General features: G+C 39.7%; 1 long non-coding RNA gene across 9 annotated transcripts in view; it reads left to right on the plus strand.

The window, feature by feature from the left end:
• Window positions 1–20,709, plus strand: part of LOC147369714 (uncharacterized) — a 694,358-nt gene that overhangs the window by 622,829 nt on the left and 50,820 nt on the right. For all 9 annotated transcript variants that reach the window (XR_015167777.1, XR_015167776.1, XR_015167781.1 and 6 more), the window contains one exon: window positions 13,349–13,481. This is a non-coding gene — a long non-coding RNA (uncharacterized LOC147369714). The remainder of the gene's footprint in view (window positions 1–13,348; window positions 13,482–20,709) is intronic.

Here is a 20,709-nt window from a genome sequence, read left to right on the forward strand (position 1 = left end):
TTAAAAAAAAAGAAAAAGACCTTTGCAGCTCAAATGGGAGTCTAAGCTGTGAACATTCAATTATTTTGTGAAGGCACATTTTTAAAATGTTGTTGCTATTTATATTATTGAACTATAGTATGCTTAGAGCACAGAATTTCTAACTGGACATCAACACTGCTTTCTGTTGCCTCATATCCATCCTTTTCAGATATCTGCATTATCTCTCTGGGCCTTTAAAATATTAGACTTCTTAATTTATGATCTTATTTATGGTCTTCAGTCTAAACATATTCACCTACTATCGTTGTTGTTTAGTTGCTCAGTCGTGTCAGACTCTTTGTGATACCATGGACTTCAGCCCACCAAGTTCCTCTGTCCATGGAATTTTCCAGGCACGAATACTAGACTGGGTTGCCATTTCCTTCTTCAGGAGATCTTCCTGACCCAGAAATCAAACCCTGGTCTCTGTGTCTCCTGCTTTGCAGATGGATTCTTTACCCTTGAGCCACTGGGGAAGCTCATAAAACCCAGCATTTACTTATAAAAATTAGTTGCATTCATGGAGAAAAAAGTATCAAACTTTGTAAATGATGTAAAATGTTGCTAGTTGTTTTTTATTTGAGAAAAACAGATCAAACCAAAAAGGTTTCATTTTCATAACACCCCCTTACATAACAAATTATCAAACACATTTGTACATATGGGTAAACTATCTTAGCATATCTTTATAAGTAACCTAAAATCTGTTTTTTTTCTTTTTTAATTACTGTTATTTTTATTGTCCTTGTACGTGAATGAAAGCCATGATCTTAGTCATCTGGAAAGACAGAACTGGGATACTGGAAATTCTGAACACAATCTCTCATCCTCCATTGCTCAGTGCAGAAAGTTGGCTAGAAATTTGCCCCTCATAGCTATTGTGTGTACTGCTGTATCAGCAAAGTAAGGAAAAGGAAATCTGATATAAAACCTTCTGAAAATGCAGAGATATTCCTTTTTAATCTGGAAATTGCGATGAAAAAACAGCTTCATTCTTTTCTTTCCACGTATAATAAGGTATTCAACTAGGGTAGAGGTGATGAGGTCACCAACTGCATTACGAATAGCTTGGTCAGGGGGGCTGATTCTTATAAGGATGATGACTTAGTCACATTTTTAAAGAGAGAAAAGAATGGGATCCCAGGATTGCTCGTGAAGCCCCTTTTAGTTCAAAGAAGCTGGGCTAATGCTCCCCACCAGTGATAAATGATTTGCTATTGTCCAGTCTTCTTGACTGGCTGATGGTATAATCTACAGCTCAGAAGTCTGTAAAGAGGGGACATTTTTTGCTCTTATATGGGGAAAACTAAAAGAGTAAATCCTATGATGATTGAAGTCAGTGATAATCTCACTCCAGCCATCTTGGTCTATTCAGTAATGTGACATATTTCACTTCTACTTAATTTTGATTGAAAAATTCTATGCCTTTTCATAGAAATTCCTTCATTCTTCCTAGCGCCTTACTTCTTGTGCTTAGCACAGAAACTATGCCAAATCTTTCACACCAGTGCCTAGTAAAGAGGAAAAGATATCTTTCAATGTACATACCTATGAGTTGGTTAAATCATGACTTTTTAAAAAGTCCTTCCTTCCCACCTGACATGAAGCATTTGTCGAGAGATTTATAACCGTGCCTCTTCTTCAATACCTGAGATGTTAGTAACTCTCACTATTTCATAGGCTGTGTTTATAATTTTTGGATAGGTTTTGGTATTTCCACCTATCAGTTGTATTCTGTTCTCTGAAACCATATTCTAAAAATCTAAGCACTCTTCAATATGACAGAAAGCAAAGGAGAAAAGGAAAGATAGACCCATTTTAATGCAGGGTTCCAAGGAATAGCAAGGAGGGATAAGAAAACTTTCCTCAGTGATTAATGCAAAGAAATACAGGAAAACAATAGAATGGGAAATAATAGAGATCGCTTCAAGAAAATTAGAGATACCAAGGGAACATTTCATGCAAAGATGGGCATAATAAAGGACAGAAACAGTATGGACCTAACAAAACAGAAGATATTAAGAAGAGGTGGCAAAAATACAAAGAAGAACTATACAAAAAAACTATATCTGGGTTATACAACCCAGATAACCACAATGGTGTGATCACTCACCTAGAGCCAGACATCCTGGAATAGGAAGTCAAGTGGGCCTTAGAAAGTATCACTACAATCAAAGCTAGTGGAGGTGAAGGAATTCCAGTTGAGCTATTTCAAATCCAAAAAGATGATACTGTTAAGGTGCTGCACTCAATATGCCAGTAAATTTGGAAAACTCAGCAGTGGTCACAGGACTGGAAAAGGTCAGTTTTCATTCCAGTGCCAAAGAATGCTCAAACTACTGCACAATTGCACTCATCTCACATGCTAGCTAAGTAATGATCAAAATTCTCCGAGCCAGGCTTCAACAGTACATGAACCATGAACTTCGAGATGTTCAAGCTGGATTTAGAAAAGGCAGAGGAACCAGAGATCAAATTGCCAACATCCATTAGATCATTGAAAAAGCAATAGAGTTCCATATAAAAACATCTACTTCTGCTTTACTGACTAGCCCAAAGCCTTATTCTGTGTGGATTACAACAAACTGGAAAATTATGAAAGAAATGGGAATACCAGACCACCTTATCTATCTCCTGAGACATCTGTATGCAGGTCAAGAAGCAACAGTTAGAACTGTCCATGCAAAAAAAGATTGGTTCCAAATCGGCAAAGGAGTACATCAAGGCTGTATCTTGTCACCCTACTTACTTAACTTACATGCAGAATACATTGTGCAAAATGATGGGTTGGATGAAGCACAAACTGGAATCAAGATTGCTGGGAGAAATATCAATAACCTCAGATATGCAGATGGCACCACCCTTATGGCAGAAAGCAAAGAAGAACTAAAGAGCCTCTTGATGAAAGTGAAAGAGGAGAGTGAAAAAGTTGGCTTAAAACTCAACATTCAGAAAGCTGAGATGTGGCATCTGGTCCCATCACTTCATGGCAAATAGATGGGGAAACAATGCAAACAGTGAGCAACTTTATGTTTTTGGGCTCCAAAATCACTGCAAATGGTGACTGTAGCCATGAAGTTAAAAGATGCTTACTCCTTGGAAGGAAAGCTATGAGCAACAGAGATAGCATATTAAAAAGCAGAGACATTACTTTGTCAACAAAGGTCCATCTAGTCAAAGCTATGGTTTTTCCAGTAGTCATGTATGGATGTGAGAGATGGACTATAAAGAAAGCTGAGCACTGAAGAATTGATGCTTTTGAACTGTGGCGTTGGAGAAGACTCTTGAAAGTGCCTTGGACTGCAAGAAGGTCCAACTAGTCCATCATAAAGGAAATCAGTCCTGAATATTCATTAGAAGGAGTGAATGTGAAGCTGAAACTCCAATACTTTGGCTACCTGATGTGAAGAACGGACTCATTGGAAAAGACCCTGATGCTGGGAAAGATTGAAGGCAGGAGGAGAAGGGGATTTCAGAGGATGAGATAATTGAATGGCATCACTGACTCGAAGGACATGAGTTTGAGCAAGCTCTGGGAGTTGGTGATGGACAGGGAAGCCTGGCGTGCTGCAGTTCATGGGGTCGCAAAGAGTCGGGCATGACTGAGTGACTGAAGTGAATTTTAAGTATTAGGTAAACAAGGTAACTGTTTTCAAGGTCTTTTCGTTATAGTAAATATCCTCAGGTTCTTTGATGGTCAGTCATTTGCTACGTGCCATGATTTTTTGCCCATCTGCATCCTGGACACTCTAAATAAATGAACTCTAGTTTCTCCAAAGACCCTGTGAAGTATTTCTTGGAATTTAGGACTGTCTGCAATGTGTTGCCTGAAAACCAGAAATGGAATGAGATTTTCATTTACTTGTTTCAGGACACTATTGTTTATTGCCCCTTTAAATCTTTCTTGGAGGAGGGGAGAGAATAAATAAATGGCTGTTGTTCTATTTAACACAGCCTTAGATTGCATTAGCTTTTTTTTTTTCTTGGCAGCCTCATTTTTCCTGTTCAGTGAACTCAATCTCCATGGCTGGTTAATTCTGTCACTTGAGAGTGTGATTCAAATGAAGGCAGGCTGAATGCCAGGCCGTCCTGCAGTCATAGTCCACAGCTCTCTTTCCTGCCCATCACGTCTATAGACCCTTGGTTATAAGAGAAATTGAGACATGCTTTATTTGTCCAATTGCCTCAAATGGCAATCTTGAGGCCATAGAAAAAAATGAGCTAGTTTTAGCTATTTGGAGCAATAGTTCTCATCTGATCAGAATGGCTGGATGACCTAGGATAAGTGTTCTAGCAGGGCTTTTGGAAGTTGCTGTAAGGATTAAATTGACACAGAGCACTCCCCTTACCCATATCAATGTTCAGGAATAAATATCGTTGTTGTTGTTTTTTTTTAGAGCTAGTCAAACTGCCAAACCTTTCGGATGTTGTTTAAGTGTGAGAATTTCAACTGTCCTTTCCTTTGTCTTCTGCATGGAATTGTTCTGAGTATGGAAATTCACTTTCTTTAACTGTTACCTGACTTTTAGACATGCATTTCAGTCCATACTAGTTTGAAGCACACAGAGGAGTTTTATTGTTGAGTGTATTCTGTTACTTTTAGTAATAAACATGGAGATGGATGGAGTTTAAAAAAACAAAGATTGGAATTGTGAAATCATGTTTTGAACTAGAGGATAATGATCTAAGATCTTAGTATATTAAGCTATTTGAGCCATCCAGCATTGTCCTAAGAGGTCCTCACCAGTGTTCAAACCCATAGCAACATTGCTAAACCTGTGACCTTATCTTTGATTATTTTACTATTATCTGTCATATTTGGGCAAGGTTGCGTTTGTGGTTGGTGGTTGTTCAGTCTTTGGATCTCAGGTCTGTGTTGTAAATACTCACTATGCACATCTCTCCCATCTTCCTGTGGGTAGTACACTTCCCCCATTGACTGTAGCACTCCTTGTCGGGTTTGAATACAGTCAGAAACAGCTCTCCATATAGCATCACAGATGGTTACTGATAGTTGATAGTTGACATGGGGATGAAATATCCTCATTTTAGCCTAACACTCTAGAGCTAGACCACCTGAGTTCAAGTTCAAGCTCTGCCTCTTTTTCAGCATATTATTTATGATATTATACATATTTCCTCAGCATGATTTATCTGTCTCAGTTTCCTCATCCACAATATGGAGATTATAATAGTACCTACTTCATAGAGTTGTTGAAAAGATTAAGTGAGATAATGTGAAGATGCTGGAGCAGTGTCCACACAGTTAGTTCTTAATAAATGGTAGCTTTCAAGTGAACTCAACAGCCCATTCCTTCAGCTCATTCCATCCCATGCAATATGACCTTCAGATATAGTAGTTAAAAACTTATTTGATAACTCACAGCTGGATAATGGGCATTAGGAGTGATATTTGATAATTACAGATGTTCAAGTGTGTGTTTGTGTCATACTTGATTCTTCTGTACCTTTGAGGAGATGAATCAAGATGGAGAATAATTTATATTTTTTATAATTTTCTATTTTAGTTAGTATTTGAATTAGACCCTTTGGTAAACATGTCACTAAAATATCCTTTCCAAAATGGGCAGTGATCTGGCTAATGATAGCACTTAGCCATTAACCTGAATTTCTTCCCTCTTCAATTCTGTTTACAGAAGTACAGAAAACTCACCATTTGCTCAAGGAAGCAGGTATCAGTCATGCTGATCTTTCTGTTGGCATTTGGATAGGTCTCTGTTTTTCTGATTGACAATGGCAACCTCTGTCCCTATGACTGTCTGCCTGTCTTTAAAGCATTTATGCGCTCCATTTCTGCATCTGTTGCTGAGGTGCTGCTGCTACTCTTGTGAATATAAGCAGGGTGGAAAGTGTGTGTGTGTGTGGGGGGGGTGTGATTTGTAGGTGTGCATTTATATGTGTGCATGGACAAATGAAGTCTTCCCTAGTGGCTCAGATGGTGAAGAATTTATCTGCCAATGCAGGAGGCGTGGTTTGAATCCCTGGTCAGGAAGATCCCGGGGAGAAGAAAATGGCAACAAACTCCAGTATTCTTGCCTAGGAAACCCCTGAGCCACGGGGTTGCAAAAGAGTCGGACATGACTTAGTGACTAAACATCAATGGACGGACACACAAGTTGTACATACTGAGGACTAAAAAGATACTGTGTGCATATGTAGTGTCTGTGGGCGGAGGGAACACTTAACCATGTGTGTCTCTGTCTCTGTGTTTGCACATGTGCACCCTTGAGACTATAAAAAACAGTCACTCCTCTAGTTGATGTTTTCTTTAAATAGCCTGGTCAGTATAATCCCATATTTTTTTCTCCCTTTCCCTCTCCTTTTTCTAGCTCCTCTCTATCACTTTCCCTCACTCATCTCTGTAAGTTTTGCCCTCTTGGGTGATTACCGCCACTTGGTGATCTGTACTGTACCCTCATTCTCTTAGAGCCTCTTTGTGTATACCTGCAGAGGGACTCACAGGCTGGATCTGCTTGGTTTCTCAACAGTTCTATGCAAGATAGCTCATGTTTACCCAGGGCGTATATCACTTTAGGCTTTCTTGAGAAAAACATGCCTCAAATCTTGAATTTCAGCATTTCTCTGCTGCTCCTTGACAAAGCAGTTCCTTTCTGCTAGTTCCAGCTAGGCAGATTGGATATTTGAATTATACCCCTTTTAATGGTGAGGAATTCCAGGCCAGTAATTTACAGAATCAGATTAGAACTTGGTGCTCTTTTCACAAAATCATTTATGTGGAGGATTGGGGAGGAGGGAGTGTTTAGATCAGACATGTGGAGAATATTACAGAATATTATTTTACCTTCCAGCCCTTTCCTGCCCCCTGACATTATTGAGTCATTATCCATCACAGGCCTTAGTAGAGGTCTGTTAATCAATTGATTATTTTCTCAGGGCTTCTGTGAGATGTGTATCCTTTCCTTTTTAGTAGTATTCCTAGGACTATTAAGTTCTGGGTAAAGGAGTTTTCTTTGCTTCATACTCTGTACTGATGTTGACAACCTACCCTGGAAAAATTAATAGTAATATTAATAATTGTGGCAGGTCATGAACAAAATCTGTCAGTATCACTAAATATTCATGCTTTCTGCACCCCTTATGTTCTATTTACAGTTCTAATAATTAAGCATCACAGAGTTCAGTTAGAGAAATGACAACTGAATTTATTGATGATAACAATTATGGATATGAAATTATACAAAGCACTATTTACATAATGCAAATAGGGGAATTAATTACAAACCTAGAAAAGGGAGAATGTTCTGGCTTGTCAGTGAACTCTAAGACCTATAACGTTCACACTAGGAAAGCTTTTTCTTTTTTTCTGGCAATGATATTGACCTCCAGGTATCTGTGGAAGGAAGGCTACAACTTGGGGATCTAGAGGATATAGGTTTAAGTATGACTGCTTTACATCTGACTCATGGGGTGATTTAAGGTTAAAGCTGGTACCTGACAGATGGAATGTCATTTGATTTCCACATTTTCCCCCTAGACACGGTATCATTTAAGACTTAAAAACCTCATGAGGATAGAAAAGTCAGATTTGAATATTCAGGGAGTAAAGTTATATAAGCTAATGGGATACCTTTGAAAATGTTGTCTCAGCTCACAAACAGTCCCCTTGTGACAGGGATGGATCTACCTTCTATTGGGCCATAGAACTAGGCCCCAGGCATGGTATCTAGAATTGATGTATACTCTATTAATGCTCTGGGGGTCTGGGGAAGACACCTGGCACTAGCTAGGCTGCTCAGATCTTTGGGAATCGAGCATAGAAATAAGAATTGAGAATCAGTCATTCCTTGTGGCTGGACCTATACCATTCAAACTTGGGTTATTCCACCAGGCATACTAGGTAGCAAAAAAATGATTGACTGGGGTGAGAAAGCAGCAGATTCACAGAAGGAAGCAATAAGGAAAGGAAAGCAGTGTTCCTCCTAGGCATAAAGTGCCGTTGTAGCTCCTTTACCCAGTACTCCTGAGACTGTGTGTTTCTCCCTTCGACTTCCATGAAATGCCTGCGCATCCTTGAAATAAACAACTTATTTTATTGTCTTTACTTAAGATAGCTTTCACATTTGTTTATTATTAAAAAATAGAGTCCCAATAGACAAATAATTAGCCTAAGTCACAAAACTAATGGGGAGGACAGAGTGAGAGAGAACTCACGTTTCTTTCCCACCTCTCTGCAGTTTTCCCCATAGCTGCAGTTTTCTCCTTTAGCTGTTTCTTATATTCCTCAGTCCTCATCCTCTATTCAGGACCCATCTAGCCCTATCATGAGGGTGGAGCCCGCTTTGGGTTTCTCAGATCTCAGAGTTGGGGACGAGAGCATTCAGCTTAGCTTCTAGCATGTACAGATGTACTCTATCAGGATGCTCCTTGATTCATTAAAATTCTACAAGAAGGAAACGCAGCCAGCTGCCATTCTCCTTGCTCATCATCTTTCCTGGTGTCAGTCACACCTCATTGCATTTGGCAATGCTGTTGACGTGAGTGACATTAGCCAGAGCACAAATCAGGTAGCATCTGCTGAGGAGAGGGAAAAAGAAATCATAAACACATTTATAAAAGGGAAAACAGAATCAGGGTGACATCCAGGTTGTCTTTTTGATAGTCTCTGTTTTTGGGTTTGTGTTTGGAATAGATGGCTCCATTTTTCCATGTTTCAGTTTAACTGTTTCGATGGCTGTCTGTTAGTTTTATCTCAGAGGAAACTTATAATGTTGAATAGATACAGTAGGAGAGGGGTTATAATTAGGGTAACCACCTGGTCCAGTTTTTCTTGGATGATCTTGATAGCTATTTTCCCAGCATAATTTTTAGTAGGACCCATTTCCCTCTCAAACATACCCTGATTTGGATGATAAATTACTTGATTATGCTTGTAATAGGTGATCACATTTGAGGTGCTATCCATCACTGATATTTGCTGAGCACCTACTGTGCATGATGCTGGGAAAGACTTAGGACAGGAAGAGAAGGGGATGGCAGAGGATGAGATGGCTAGATGGCATCACTGAGTCAATGGACATGAGTTTGAGCAAGCTCTGGGAGATAGTGGAGGACAGTGAAACTCGGTGTGCTCCAGTCCATGGAGTCGCAAAGTCAGACACGACTTAACAACTGAACAACAACCAACAAAGTGATCAAAGGTGGTGTGAGAGGTGTGTATTTGTATGGCTGGATGTATAAATATAAGTAGTTCATGGTCTCTGCCCTTAATGAACTTCCTTCTAGTTTAGGAAAGAAAGTAATATTGAAAAATGGAACTATAACTCCAGGGGACAAAAAAATCTTCTTAAAGGTTGGACTGGAGATTGCAAGGCAGTTGCTCCGTAGTGTACTGCTCTTGTTGGAGGCATTGTAGGCAAGGACAGAGAATCTGGAGACAGACAGCTTGGGTTCATATCCCAACTCTGCCATTACTAGCAGTGTGACCAGGAGAAGAGCAACTCATCTATTTAAGTCTCTAGTTTCTCAGTTACACATGTAGACGATTAGGGTATCTTCCTTGTTGGGGTTTTGTGAGGATTATATTATGTGTAGATGGTGACTACCATAGTTCCCAGTGGAAACTAACACCTCAGTAGTTGAGAGTTAACCTGGGATCTGTAGCAGTGTGTCCTGACTGAGTTAAAAACGTTTGGAATCAGCCCTGTCTCTATCATTCAACCTCTGTGACATGCAAGATAGGGCTGCACAGAGAATCCCAGTACTGTAAGGTCCTGGACTGCTACCAAGCTCCAGCCCAGGACTCAGCACTGAGATGGTTGGTAGGTAAACAACATTCCTTAGAATCATTCATCACGTCTTCTCGACATTTTCCAATAGAGTTGTGACAGCAAGGCAAACTGTGTGCTGTAGACTTAGGAGAACAGATGGCATCAGAAAAATCTAGCATGTGAGGGAAACACATGGTATGTTCCCATCTATCACAGGAAGGGGCAAGAACCATGTGTACTGAATTATTCCTCCTTCTGGTGGTGAAGGTGGGAAGTAAAAGGAAATAGTGGGATACCAACAGCACAGTCCTACATGGAAAAGGTCTAGAATGCTGCTTCTCTAGAATTTCTCTCTGGACCTAGAAAGGTATTCACCTTGGTTAAATGCTGTTTGAACACATGTCTCTTGGAAATGCACTAGGCACTCGTTCCACCAGTTGATTGAAAAGTGTGGGATATCTTGGGACCTTGTTCAAAGAATATGGGCTCTTTGAAGAAAAAAATCAGATATAAAACTAAAGTTATAGTACTTACTATGATCTTTTAAATTAATGACTAACTTTATTGAGTCCTATATGTCAGATCTGAGTCAAAAGCTTTACTAAGCATTGCCTCATTAAATGTCTATGGCTGCATTCTGACATAAGTGCTATGATAATTCCCATTTTGTGTATAGGGAAACTGGTTCAAAGAGGCCTAAGGATCTAAACAGCCACTAGGAGGAAAGGCCTTTTACCTGGGCAAACTTGGGTCCAAATTTTACATTCTTGATTATTATGCTGTATGATGAACTTGCCTTTAAAAGACCTAGCTAAGCAAAATATCTTTAATGATCATTGTGGTGAAGGATGGAATAATATTGAATAGAAGAAGAATTAAAATACTGAGGGCTAGAAGGGCATTTCTGGCTTGACTGACTTTTCTTCTTCTTCCCAATCTAACTTATGTAAGGCAGATGCTTACTCCTTGGAAGGAAAGTTATGACCAACCTAGATAGCATATTGAAAAGCAGAGATATTATTTTGCCAACAAAGGTTCGTCTAGTCAAGGCTATGGTTTTTCCAGTCATCATGTATGGATATGAGAGTTGGACTGTGAAGAAGGCTGAGTGCAGAAGAATTGATGCTTTTGAACTGTGGTGTTGGAGAAGACTCTTGAGTGTCCCTTGGACTGCAAGGAGATCCAACCAGTCCATCCTAAAGGAGATCAGTCCTGGGTGTTCATTGGAAGGACTGATGCTGAAGCTGAAACTCTAATACTTTGGTCACCTCATATGAAGAGTTGACTCGTTTGAAAAGACCCTGATGCTGGGAGGGATTGGGGGCAGGAGGAGAAGGGGACGACAGAGGATGAGATGGTTGAATGGCATCACCGACTCGATGGACATGAGTCTGAGTGAACTCCGGGAGTTGGTGATGGACAGGGAGGCCTGGCGTGCTGTGATTCATGAGGTCACAAAGAGTCGGACATGACTGAGCGACTGAACTGAACTGGCCTTACAGTTGGGTAGCCAGTCTTGTTTCACAGGGAAGATCTTTTATGTTTTCTCTGGACAATATTCCAAGGTTTTAGTGATACTAAAATGCAAGAAAATGCCAGAAAATTCTTCCTGGTTTTGAATCTAAAGTAGTGTTATTTAGTCTAATTGGATAATATGAGTACTATTGAGATATAAGCTATTTTTGGTATATTGGCTAATAGAGTGCTTTCTCATTTTTCTTTTTTTTTCTCATTTTTCTTTTCATTCTTTTGTCTTTTGCAACTTTATGTAAATATAATTGATATACAGTAATATATACATATTTAAGGTGGGGAATTTGATGAGCTTTGACATATATTACATCTAGAAAACCATTTTCTAAATGGTTTTAAGCTAAACAATTAAGATAATGAACATACCCATCATTTCCAAAAGTTTCCTTCTGTCCCTTTGTAATCCAGCCCTCTGTTCCCCATCACCAGGTAACTACTACTACTCTCTGTCATTATGAATTAGCTTGCATTTTCTAGAATTTGTATATAATTGGGATTATACTTGCCTCTTGAGTCAAGTGTATGAAAATGCTTTAGAATGATTTTAACAAGACTTCTAAATAAGTGGTCTAGGTTATGTAGGGATGGGATGGGAGGAGGCTCAAGAGGGAGGGGATATATGTCTACTTATAGCGGACTCATTTGTTGTACATCAGAAACTAACACAACATTGAAAAGCAATTATCTTCTAATCAAAAATAAAAAGAGAATACAGAGAAAGTTGGTATATGACAGCAGTGCTTCTCTAATTTTAGGATGTACCAAAATCACCTGGAGCAATCATTAAAACAAAAATTTCTGGACCCCCCCCCCAAAAAAAAGTGGTCTAAGTTAATTTTTGGCTGATCAGATGTTATATAGTATACTGAAAAGGCTATGGAATTTTCAGTTGGAAGATCTGAAAATCAGTTCCTGCTTATGTAGTCTTAAACAATAAGTAACTGAGTCTCTCGAGGCCTTAGTTTTGTCATTTGTGATCTCGGGCTAATAGTTACCACTGGGCTCATTGTAAGACTGAAATAAATAACATATGAATTCTTTAAAAAAAAAAAATCTGTAAATTTAATTACTATTAACCAGGAAAGTACGTGTTTGGCAGATTCCACTCTAGAGGCATTCTGAGTAATTGGTATGGTTCTGCTCACTTTGTGTCTACTTTCTGCTACTGTCTTCCTGTATCATTGTATCTCTGAACAGACATGACCATTAGTTTTGGAATCGTACATATTTTCTTATCTATATAAAATTCATATTTCTATATGCTGTACTCTACTCCTGTATTTCTTGTGGTTGAAGACAAAGAGTTCGTTTGTGCGGTATCTAAATATGTATACAAGTCTGAGGAAAAGATATAGTTATTAAAATAAAGGAAAAAGGGAGAAACTCCTCACAGATAAGGCAATGAAAACAGGAGTGGAATGCTACTAAGCATCTGGAAAGTAATAAATATATTCAATATACCTGTATATGTCCGGCACTAGATTAGTTACGGGCCTTGGACTTGCCCTTGACTTTGACCTTGGCCTTGAACTTATCTTTGAACTTGGGCTTGACCTTGACCATCTTTTTATTCTTTACTTCTATTAATATTTATGATACACAGGCTCTTTGCAGACATTATACGAGACCCAAGGAAAGGGAAAGAAACATAATGCCTATTCTCATTAAGTTTATTATCTTGCTTTGTCCTAGGGGGGGAAAAATGATTATGAAGTCTTGCCACATTCAATGGTAGGATGTATTAACTGCAATTTGTCATTCATCTATACTTAAAGTTTAGTTGCTTGCATATGTTTCTTTTTTTATATAAATTTATTTATTTTAATTGGAGGCTAATTACTTTACAATATCGTATTGATTTTGCCGTAGCTGTCTCATAATAAAGCCATGGAGACATAAGTAGTATAGAGTTTAATGGCTGATTGCCTTGATTCAGAAAGGTGAGAGGGTCACAGCTTTACTGAGTAACCCAGAATAAGTAGTTACATTTCTCCAAGCTTATTTAGTAATTTACAAACTAACCCTCTGCCCTCCTTTCTCTGCAGGTGAACCACAAATATCAAGCCATTTTCCAATGAAGATGTATCTGTCCCAGAGTTGAACGTGCACCTGGAGCCAGAGGACTCTAAGGAGCTGGTTTTGAAGAAGCTTTGCCTCCTTTTCCCTGTCTACTTTTGGGTGAGTCACCTCATCTTCTACTAAGTGGGAATGCTTTTCCATGTTCTGCCTACCTTGAGAATGACCCAATTTTAAGATCCTGTGAGATGGATTTGAAAGCACTCCATGGATTCAAGCCTTTCTAGTTTAATGGAGCTTCAATCTGATAGCTTAGTTCATGCCTATGAAATAATGTCAAATGTTGTGGCTGTGTACTTGGAAATAGATGATTTCTTTGCGGGTTGAATAGGACAAGAAGATGGCAATGTGAATTATTCTATGAATTTGGATACCACTGTAACCAAATGTCTCCTGTGATACAATCTCTGGTAAGTGACCAAGTTGAAATGCCTGCGTAATCATCTATCAACACAGGAAACAGTCCATTCATTATGATTTGGTCCTCAAACTTCTGTTCCTCCTCCCTGTTTAGGGGAGATGTCCACGGCTCCTGGCAATAAGCCCCCAAATCTGCCTCCAGATTACAGAGTATGCTCAGCAGGGAACTGTTCCCTTGTCAACAATGAGCATTAGTACAGCAGTTGGACTGGAAGGAAAAACCTTTGTCTATTAGGAAGCCTGCCGAGCTTGGTTGCTAAGCAACCCAGTCTGAAGGCAGCAAACAGTTTGCACCACGAGGGACTCCAGGGAGGTGGGCCTGGAAAATAGGGAGAAGGGATTCCTTATTCAGAGTCAGCTGAGGCAGGAAAAGAAAAAGCACTGCCTACTACCCTGGTACAAATGAGGTCCACACATTGAACTAAATTGTGCATTTTAGCACTGGACATGTTAGTTGCCAATGCTCACAAGTAACTCTACGATTATTGGAGAACTGTGTGACCTTGGGTTGGCGACTTTCCCCTGCTTCAGGCTGTGTGACCCAATCAGAAAGCCAAGGAGCCAGGTATCACTAAGTTCTCATTTCTACCACTGCAGCCACCAAATGTGCATGTACCTCTTTCAATCGGAGACATGAGATTCAGATCTCTTATATACTGTATTTGCATGAAAGGGTGGATACAAAAGGCTATATTACTAAACACCCCAGAGTAAATGCACTTTGTAATTTTTTAAGCTGAAGGTTCTAAGTTAAATGACTATTTCCCACTCCTAAACAGCACTAAATATTTACATAGGGCAGAATATGCCAAAATGGAGGTACAGGGTAAGTTATCTTTCATATAGCCAAGCTCTTATAGTTCCTTTCTCATCAAATATGTTCCTCACTAGGCTGCCAGCACATTTGAAAGATGCAAGATTGAGTACTTTTGGGGGAGTTAAGGCATAAACTACTCCTGAGCCACTTAGGAAGTCTGACATATCAGGTAAACATTCACTGACTCTCAGCTTATACCTGACAGCTTATTTGAACACAAAGGAATGAGGCAACTTCTAGTGAGATTTGCTATGAAAGGCACCCAGGGTTGAGAACTGGGCTGGGGTTGGCATGTGTAGGTGCTTGAGGGTTGAGTCATTACAGAGAGAAGGCACTGGATGGTAAGATTTGCAGATTACAGATAGACATTTGAAGCAGGACTTCTCTTATTTTAGTTGTTAACTTTGGACATGTTACCTAAGTTCTTTCATGCACACCTTATTCACCAGTACAGTGGGGACAAGAACAGTATTCACCTCTGAGAGATGCTACACATTGGCATATATACATTGCCATGTGTAAAACAGATGCTAATGGAAAGCAGCTGTATAGCACAGGGAGCTCAGCTTGGTGCTCTGTGGTGACCTAGAGGTGGGAGGTGGTGGGAGGGGAGGCTCACGGGGGAAGGGATATATGTATACCCAAGACGGGCGGGTCATGGTGGAGAGATTTGACAGAATGTGGTCCACTGGAGAAGGGAATGGCAAACCACTTTAGTATTCTTGCCTTGAGAACCCCATGAACAGTATGAAAAGGCAAAATGATAGGATACTGAAAGAGAAACTCCCCAGGTCAGTAGGTGCCCAATATGCTACTGGAGATCAGTGGAGAAATAACTCCAGAAAAAATGAAGGGATGGAGCCAAAGCAAAAACAATACCCAGCTTTGGATGTGACTGGTGATAGAAGCAAGGCCCAATGCTGTAAAGAGCAATATTGATAGGAACCTGGAATGTCAGGTCCATGAATCAAGGCAAATTAGAAGTGGTCAAACAAGAAACGGCAAGAGTGAATGTCAACATTCTAGGAATCAGCGAACTGAAATGGACTGGAATGGATGAATTTAACTCAGATGAACATTATATCCACTACTGTGGGCAGGAATCCCTCAGAAGAAATGGAGTGGCCATCATGGTCAACAAAAGAGTCTGAAATGCAGTACTTGGATGTAATCTCAAAAATGACAGAATGATCTCTGTTCATTTCCAAGGCAAACCATTCAATATCACAGTAATTCAAGTCTATGCCCCAACCAGTAATGCTGAAGAAGCTGAAGTTGAACGGTTCTATGAAGACCTACAAGCCCTTTTAGAACTAACACCCAAAAAAGATGTCCTTTTCATTATAGGGGACTGGAATGCAAAATTAGGAAGTCAAGAAACACCTGGAGTAACAGGCAGATTTGGCCTTGAAATACGGAATGAAGGAGGGCAAAGACTCATCGAGTTTTGCCAAGAAAATGCACTGGTCATAAAAAACACCCTCTTTCAGCAACACAAGAGAAGACTCTACACATGGACATGATCAGATGGTCAACACCGAAATCAGATTGATTATATTCTTTGCAGCCAAAGATGGAGAAGCTCTATACAGTCAGCAAAAACAAGACCAGGAGCTGACTGTGGCTCAGACCATGAACTCCTTATTGCCAAATTCAGACTGAAATTGAAGAAAGTAGGGAAAACCACTAGACCATTCAGGTATGACCTAAATCAAATCCCTTATGATTATACAGTGGAAATGAGAAATACATTTAAGGGCTTAGATCTGACAGATAGAGTGCCTGATGAACTATGGAATGAGGTTTGTGACATTGTACAGGAGACAGGGATCAAGACCAACTCCATGGAAAAGAAATGCAAAAAAGCAAAATGGCTGTCTGGGGGGGCCTTACAAATAGCTGTGAAAAGAAGAGAAGTGAAAAGCAAAGGACAAAAGGAAAGATATAAACATCTGAATGCAGAGTTCCAAAGAATAGCAAGAAGAGATAAGAAAGCCTTCCTCAGTGATCAATGCAAAGAAATAAAGGAAAACAACAGAATGGGAAAGACTAGGGATTTCTTCAAGAAAATCAGAGATACCAAAGGAACATTTCATGCAAAGATGAGCTCGATAAAGGACAGAAATGATATGGACCTAAAAGAAGCAGAAGATATTAAGAAGAGATGGCAAGAATACACAGAAGAACTGTACGAAAAAGATCTTCATGACCCAGATAATCACGATGGTGTGATCACTGACCTAGAGCCAGACATCCTGGAATGTGAAGTCAAGTGGGCCTTAGAAAGCATCACTACGAACAAAGCTAGTGGAGGTAATGGAATTCCAGTTGAGCTATTCCAAATCCTGAAAGATGATGCTGTGAAAGTGCTGCACTCAATATGCCAGCAAATTTGGAAAACTCAGCAGTGGCCACAGGACTGGAAAAGGTCAGTTTTCATTCCAATCCCAAAGAAAGGCAATGCCAAAGAATGCTTATACTACCACACAATTGCACTCAGCTCACACGCTAGTAAAGTAATGCTCAAAATTCTCCAAACCGGGCTTCAGCAATATGTGAACCGTGAACTTCCTGATGTTCAAGCTGGTTTTAGAAAAGGCAGAGGAACCAGAGATCAAATTGCCAACATCCGCTGGATCATGGAAAACACAAGAGAGTTCCAGAAAAGCATCTATTTCTGCTTTATTGACTATGCCAAAGCCTTTGACTGTGTGGATCACAGTAAACTGTGGAAAATTCTGAAAGAGATGGGAATACCAGACCACCTGATCTGCCTCTTGAGAAATTTGTATGCAGGTCAGGAAACAACAGTTAGAACTGGACATGGAACAACAGACTGGTTCCAAATAGGAAAAGGAGTTCATCAAGGCTGTATATTGTCACCCTGTTTATTTAACTTATATGCAGAGTTCATCATGAGAAGCGCTGGACTGGAAGAAACACAAATTGGAATCAAGATTGCCAGGAGAAATATCAATAACCTCAGATACGCAGATGACACCACCCTTATGGCAGAGTGTGAAGAGGAACTCAAAAGCCTCTTGATGAAAGTGAAAGTGGAGAGTGAAAAAGTTGGCTTAAAGCTCAACATTCAGAAAACGAAAATCATGGCATCCGGTCCCACCACTTCATGGGAAATAGATGGGGAAACAGTGGAAACAGTGTCAGACTTTATTTTTCTGAGCTCCAAAGTCACTGCAGATGGTGACTGCAGCCATGAAATTAAAGATGCTTACTCCTTGGAAGGAAAGTTATGACCAACCTAGATAGCATATTCAAAAGCAGAGACATTACTTTGCCAACAAAGGTCCATCTAGTCAAGGCTATGGTTTTTCCTGTGGTCATGTATGGATGTGAGAGTTGGACTGTGAAGAAAGCTGAGCGCAGAAGAATTGATGCTTTTGAACTGTGGTATTGGAGAAGACTCTTGAGAGTCCTTTAGACTGCAAGGAGATCCAACCAGTCCATTCTAAAGGAGATCAGCCCTGGGATTTCTTTGGAAGGAATGATGCTAAAGCTGAAACTCCAATACTTTCGCCACCTCATACGAAGAGTTGACTCCTTGAAAAAGACTCTGATGCTGGGAGGGCTTGGGGGCAGGAGGAGACGGGGACGACAGAGGATGAGATGGCTGGATGGCATCACTGACTCGATGGACGTGAGTCTGACTGAACTCTGGGAGTTGGTGATGGACAGGGAGGCCTGGTGTGCTGTGATTCATGGGGTCGCAAAGAGTCAGACACAACTGAGCGTCTGATCTGATCTGATCTGATAGTTGATTCACATTGTTGTACAAACCAACAACAAAAACCAACAGAATACTGCAAAGCGATTATCCTCCTATTAAAAATAAGACATGATCAAATGGATAATCAACAAGGATCTAGTGTATAGAGCAGGGGACTCTACTCAATATTCTGTGATTACTTATATGAGGAAAGAATCTAAAAAAGAATAAATATACATTATAACTGAATCTCTTTGCTATACACATGAAACCAACACAGCCTTGTTCATCAACTAGACCGTAATATAAAACAAAAAGTTAAAAAAAGAGATTCTACAAACTTTAAGTAGAATAATGCAAAGGAATCACTTAGCAGGGGCCCTGATATATTGTAAACGATTAAATAGAGACTGGTGAGCTGATCCATGTAGGTACTTAGGTCACTGTCACAGAGTAAAACTGGGCAATATTATTTTTTGAGAGAAAAAACAAAACTCAAAGCTCCTGGGCAGGATGTTGGAATGGAAAAGTCCTCTAGTAGAAGCTGGGAAACCTGGCATCTGTGAGGGTCTAGGTCATCACTAGGCATTTCAAGCCCTGATGTGCAATTGTGACAGGTTGGAGTTGGCACTGAAAGAGCAGGCACATGCCCAAGACTGCCTTCCCAAGCACTAGAGAGCCCTACTCCAGGCAGTTTAGGAAAAGAGCTCCAGATCCAGATGCTATAGGTCGTGTGTCCTTCCTGCGCCCACCCTCCACCACCCTGGCTCTGGGCTTCCACTTTCTCACCAATAACAAGAAAGATTGACCTAAATGGTCTTTGGATTTACTCCATCTCATCTTTTTATATTTTTTTCTTAAGAGTCTTGGAGCTTTCTGTTTATTCACCAAATAGATTTTATTGAGTGTCTACTAGGTGCCAGTTACTGCCATAGACGCCAAAGATACATACAGTGGTCATATCCTAGCAAAATGTCTGTTATCGAGTTTACAATGACAGGAGATAAACTGTATCAGGTAGATAAAATGATTTTTTCAGTTGATGGTAAATGCTTTATATGGGAAGTGGGTGAAACCTCTGAGAAACAGTGATATCTGAACTTAGACCAGAAGGGTATAAGAAAATCAGAGACAGGAGGATAAGAACAGAGGTGCTGAGGTAATAAAAGCTTGGTATTCCGGAGGATCTGCGATTAGGCCTTGATAACTCATACTTGGTGAGCAAGAGAGAAGCAGTGATAAGAAGATCAAGTCGGCGAGGTTGGGCAGAGGCCATATCTTAAGGCCTAGAGGACCATAGTAGGAGCTTGGATTTTATTTTGTCACATGCAAGTGAGAAGTCATTCATATGCTTAAAAAAGAGAATCTGATCTGATTTACATATATAGGAACGAAAGTCAGACTTCTTTGTGAAGAAAATTTAAGAAAATTGGCCCCATCTTTTCAATAAATCAGAAATAGAAAAAAGGGACTATGCTAGATTAAGAGTATGATGAAATTATGATCCTGGAACAGAGGGAAAATGTGTCTCAAGACATTTCAAGATCATTGGAGAGATTTTTTTTTTTAACAGTATTTTTTATTTTTTATTAAAAAATTTTTTTTTAATTTAAATTTATTTATTTTCATTGGAGGCTAATTACTTTACAATATTGTATTGGTTTTGCCATACATCAACATGAATCCGCCACGGGTGTACACGTGTTCCCAATCCTTAAAGATTACTGAAATGCAGATGCAACACTATCAACCAAGGAACAAGTTATGAAACAGTAGAGACACTTTGTTCTCACTTTGGTTAAAAAAACAACACATACAGACACAGATACATGTGGAAAAAAAGATCCATAAAGACATACACCAAGGTGTTAACCTTGGTGGTAATCCCTGAGTGTAAGATTAAGGTTGTGGTGTTCTAATTTGCATAAAAATAATGGATGGCAAAGAGAAAAAGAGTGAAAATTGGGAGTCCAGGTGGGAAGTTGTTACACTTGAGAGAATAATCACTCTCAAGGCTGATTACAGTGGAATTGGTGAGAAGTTGATTAAATCAGAGAAATAATTTTGGGGTAGTGGTAGTTAAGACTTACAGATGGACTATTCTAGAAGAGGAAAAAAATTAGTCAAGAATGACTCCTAGGTGTTTGAGTTGAGACATGGATGGAAAGTAATGATTTTTTCTGAGATGCAAAAAAAAAAAAAAAAAAAAGTCTGGCTTGGGCACCTGTCTCAGAGGGAGGTTAAGAAGTGACTAGATACCTTGTGATAGGTCATCCCTAAGGAGGTGAGCCATTCTACGACCCCAATATTCTTGGATGAGCTACCTTCATTCCCTAGTGTTCTATTCAGATCAAGGCTTGTGAAGC

Source organism: Bos grunniens, chromosome 7 (assembly GCF_055505025.1).
Source record: "Bos grunniens cultivar Pamir isolate PY7600 chromosome 7, Bosgru_T2T1.0, whole genome shotgun sequence".
NCBI classification, from domain to species: Eukaryota; Metazoa; Chordata; class Mammalia; order Artiodactyla; family Bovidae; genus Bos; species Bos grunniens.